We start from the raw sequence: 5119 nt of genomic DNA on the forward strand, positions 1-5119 counted from the left end.
GCAAAAGATACCATTGTGCAATTCTTAATATTTGACAAAAATTGCAAAAAGCATCAGTGTGCAATGGTAAGGAATAAGTGCATGCATCATCTGTGGGAATCCTTTCCCTAATTTTCTGTGTAGGATTATCTTTTTCCTGCATCCTATGTTGTTCTTCTTGGTTTTACTTTTGTTTTGCTGGATTAGATTTTCCAATATCTTCTTGAGAAAGATGCAATAAAAAGATGCAAATAAAGTGACAAAAAAGTGACTTTTAAAAAACATTTGTGTGTCTGAAAATGGCTTTAATTTACACTTATATCTAATAGTTTGGAAATTGCATTTACTTTGAAAGACATTTTCTGTTAGAGTTTTGTATCATGCTTTTGACTTCCAGCCCCCAATGTTAGTATTGAGAAGTCCTATGTCATTATGATTTATCATCCTTTGTCTGTTACTTGTCCCTGTGTTGTGAAATTTCAGTCATATGCATTAGTGAGATTATTCTTTCAATTTTGTGTTTGGCCCTTTAAATGTAGAGTTTATAGTCCTTCATCCAGTTCTAAAGAGTTTTCCAATATTGTTTTCTAATATAATTTTTTACCAATTTTCTTTGTCTTGAACTAGACATGTGACTTACTGCAATGATTATCTAGCCCGGCTGGTAGGACTCAGTGGTTAAGCATCATTTATCTATGAACCAGGAAGTCACAGTTTGATTCCCAGTCAAATTTCAGACTCAATCCCCAGAAGGGGTGTGCAGGAGGTAGCAGATCATTGATTCTTATCATTGCTGTTTCTACCTCTTCCTTTCCCTTCCTTTCTGAAATCAATAAAAAATATATTTTAAAAAAAGAAGTGATCATCTAACTCTCTTAATTTTCTTTAGAATTTTGCAACTCTTTCTATTAATGTTTCATTTTATGGAATATTTCCTCAAATTTATTATTTATGTATTTTATTGTTTTTTGTTCTTGTCATTATATATATATTTTTTAATTTCCAGAGCCTATTCCTTCTTTAAATTTTGCTTTTCACTATTGCATTTATTAATATTATACTATTTCTTATATCCAAATCTCTAAATTTCTCTTTCATATTTTCACTTGTTTTTAGTGTTGTATTTTGTGCAAATTTCTTAGTTCAAATTTATTGATTCAAGTTATAAGTCTAGAAGCAAATAGGTGGTGAGGATGGGTACTGAGGAAAATCGTTCTTGTCTTATAGGGTAAGTGGTTTAGGGAGGGCATTACACTTTTCTCAGGCAATGCTGGGTTAATCCCTTCAGTCGGGGATGGGTGGAGAGGATGCTGTTTCCACTGGCAGAGAAGTCTTACCAGAATTTAGAGACTCAATGTCCCTAGCTTCATCAGGGTTTTCCCACACATCCCCATCCCAACTTACAGGATCCCATGATTTTTCAATCACTGCCCTCACTGTAAAGTAGATGTCCTGTGTGGCTCAGAGTTCAACTTATGCTGTAACACAGCCAGTCACAGGATGAGAGTATGCTTTTGGTTCCAGCAATCTCAGTCCTCAGGAGATAAGGGTGACCTTCAGGGCACACAGAGAAGCTTTCCCGTAATTTATGCGGCACTTGAGCTGGAAATTCCAATGCTAAAACTCATGCTTTTCCTAGCTACATTAGGAACATCCAGGCCATTTTATTATGTTTATTAGCTTCCCAAAATTGTTTAAAGTATCAGATACATAGTCACCCAGCTCAGGAGTATCCAATGGACAGATTTACGTATCTTTATTGCAAGATTATGCCATTGATTTTTGTGACCTCTTTATTAATGGAGAGTCATTACTATTTTTGAATCTGAGCAGATTAATGATCCCATTCCAGAACCCTCTAAACAAACTTAGAAAACTCATCTAGAATTTTCTGTTCTTCTCAGTACTAGCGTTAACAGTGAATGGCACCAGATGGTAGACCTTGGATCAACAACCTCAGTTCTTGAGTTCAGGTGAGAAACAATTCAGAGCCAAGATACTCAAATGAAAGCGAAAGTTTATTTAGAAAATCACAGAGGTAGAAGTGAGCCAGCTGGGCTGTGTGGACTCAGGATACAAGTTACAGAGGCAAAAGTAGGGTCCTTGTTGCTTAGGAGAAAGAAAGACAAAAACACAACAAAACAACACTTGGAAGGAAATGGAGAAAGGCATGGCTTGAGAGCATGCCTGGGAAAGAAGGGTGTGGGGAAAGGCCCAAGTCTGGGGAGGGAGAGGGAGAGAGAGAGAGAGAGAGAGGAAGAGAGAGAGAGAGAGAGAGAGAGAGAGAGAGAGAGAGGGAGAGAGAGAGAGAGGTGGGTGCTGTGTGTGAGAGTGTGAGAAGATTAATCTTTGTTCCTAAGGTGACTTGAGATGGATCAGAACTTCATTGTCCTGAGGATTTAATGCTTAAGGGAGATATCATGCAAAGACTTGTATGGGAGTCACATGAGGCTATTCTCTGGCCCCCTTGTTCCTCCTCTAAGGGGGTCCAAACCACATGACCAGCAATATGCTAGGGGAGGAAAGGTCACCCTAGGGGCAGGTCCTATAATACTTGTTCTCCCAGTTTTGCCTGTTGTTAAGCACCCAAGGCTTTCCACCCTGGTGACCTTCTGATATCTATTTATCTATAATCTATTTACCTATCTACCTACCTATCCTCTAGATTTATTATAAGGAATTGGCTCATGTGAGTATGGAGGCTAATAAGTCCCAAAAAGCTGAAGTTGGCAAGCTAGAGATCCAGGAGAATCAATGGTATAGTTCCAGTCTAAGTCTAAAGGCCTGAGAATCAGGATAGCTAATGGAGTAAATTCCAGTTTGAGTCCAGGTTCAAGGGCAGGGAAAGCCAATGTCCCAGATTGAAGATATGCAGAGAGAATTAATTATTGCTTAGTTGGTCTTTCTTTTTCTTTTTCTTTTTTTCCTATTCAGGCCTGAACATCCATCGACTGGCCCAGTCAAGTTCACACATAAAATTAACCATTATAGGTTTTATTTGTAAGCTATTTTTTCACAATTCTTTATACACATTAGAATAGATGAGGGATGATTTCCCATAAATGTTCTGGGAAAACAAAGAATTCTTTATCTATTAGTGAAAGACATTTTGTATGACGTATAATATTGTCATGTTTCATTCCATGGTATATAAAAGGGTTTTTTACTATAATGTTTTCATTATAAATTTAGCCTTTTAACAACATGATATGTCTTACTTTATTCCCTTTAATGATTATTAAATTAAAATGTTTTGTCTGATATTATTATTTTTACTTGTACTTTCTTTTGTTAGTGTTTTCCTGATAAGACATTTTGCTTTTTATTTTATTCCTAAAGTATGTGAGTAAACCTATATAATAAAGAGGTAATATGCAAATTGACTGCCACACCCTCAAACAAGATGGCTGCCCCCATGTGGTCACAAGATGGCCGGCAGGGAAGAGCAGTTATGGGCGATCAGGCCAGCAGGGTAGGGCAGTTAGGGGTGACTGGGCCAGCAGGGGAATGGCAGTTAGGGGGACCAGGCCTGCAGGGGACAGCAGTTGGGGGTAACTGGGCCAGCAGGGGAGGTCACTTGGGGGTCATTGGGCCGGCAGGGGAGGCCAGTTGGAGGCAATCAGGCCAGCAGGGGAGCAGTTAGGCATCAATAAGGCTGGCAGGAGAGTGGTTAGGGGGCGATCAGGCTGGCAGGCAGAAGCAGTTAGGGGCAATCAGGCAGGCGAGCAGGTAAGAGCCAGCAGTCCCCGAGGCAGGCGAGTGGTTAGCAGTCAGTGGTCCTGGATTGTGAGAGGGATTTCCAACTGCCGGTTTAGGCCCGATCCCACAGGGATCTGGTTTAAACTGGTAGTCGGACATCCCCCAAGGGGTCCCAGATTGCGAGAGGTTGCAGACCTGGCTGAGGGACACCCCACCCCCATAAGGGACTCTCCACCCATACACGAATTTTGTGCACTGGGCCTCTAGTCCTATATAATAAAAGCCTAATGACCATAATAGCAGAACTACTGCACTGACCACCTTTCGGTCTCTTTCCCCAGCTGGCAGGCTCTGATTGCCTGATGGCAAGCAGGGACACAAGGGTGGGTGGTGGGGGGGAGTAGGACTGGTGAGCAGGCAGAATGGCTGACCTCTTGGTCCCTCTCCCTGTCCTGCAGGTTCTGATCATCCGATGGCAAATGGGGACCCGGGGGTGGGTGGTGGGGGATGCGGGCCGCACCAGGCCAAGGACCCCCACTCTGCCAGTCACCCCACACACAGAGGGTGACCTGCAGCGGGGGCGGGGCCATGAGCAGGTGGGACCAGCTGACCTCTCAGTCTCTCCTCCCTGGCCATCAGGCTTCGATCACCGGATGGCAAACTTGGAACTCAGACGGGTGGTGGCAGGTGGTGGGGCCGGCTGCTGGTAGCAATGGAAGATGGCCCTGTTCGCTAGGCCTAGGGACTGTACCCATGCACAAATTTTGTGTACTGGGCCTCTTGTTTTAAATAATAATATTACTTTTAAAAGCATTTAACTTAATTCTCAAATTTTACTTCTTTTCTTTTTAAATATATATTTTATTGATTTTTCACAGAGAGGAAGGGAGAGGGATAGTTAGAAACATCGATGAGAGAGAAACATCAATCAGCTGCTTCCTGCACGCCTCCTACTGGGGATGTGCCTGCAACCAAGGTATATGCCCTTAGCCGGAATCAAACCTTGGACCTTTCAGTCTGCAGGCCAACACTCTATCCACTGAGCCAAACCAGTTAGGGCTCAAATTTTACTTCTTTTAACGGGAAATCTTTCACAATCCAAATTTACCAACAAATAATCATGGTTCATTTTATTTCATACTTCCTTGTTTTATTCACTTTAGTTTATAATATTTTTGTTTTATTTTTCTTGTTTTAATCCGTTTCTTCTTTTATTATGTAAATGTCTTCACTTATTGTTATTTTATTTAGCAATTTTTAAGGTATGGATCCTGCCTTGATTTCTACAAGTATTTCATTAGAGTTTTTTAAAGCTTTTGTTGTTTTTGTTACTTTTGTTGCTGTTGTTGGTGGTGTGTATATGTGTGTATGTAAATAAAATAATGAAGTGGCTACTTCTTAGAGGCTGGGCCTTATGCAAATTTTAGGACTCAGCAATGAA

This window comes from Myotis davidii, unplaced genomic scaffold (assembly GCF_000327345.1).
Source record: "Myotis davidii unplaced genomic scaffold, ASM32734v1 scaffold175, whole genome shotgun sequence".
In the NCBI taxonomy this organism is placed as follows: domain Eukaryota; kingdom Metazoa; phylum Chordata; class Mammalia; order Chiroptera; family Vespertilionidae; genus Myotis; species Myotis davidii.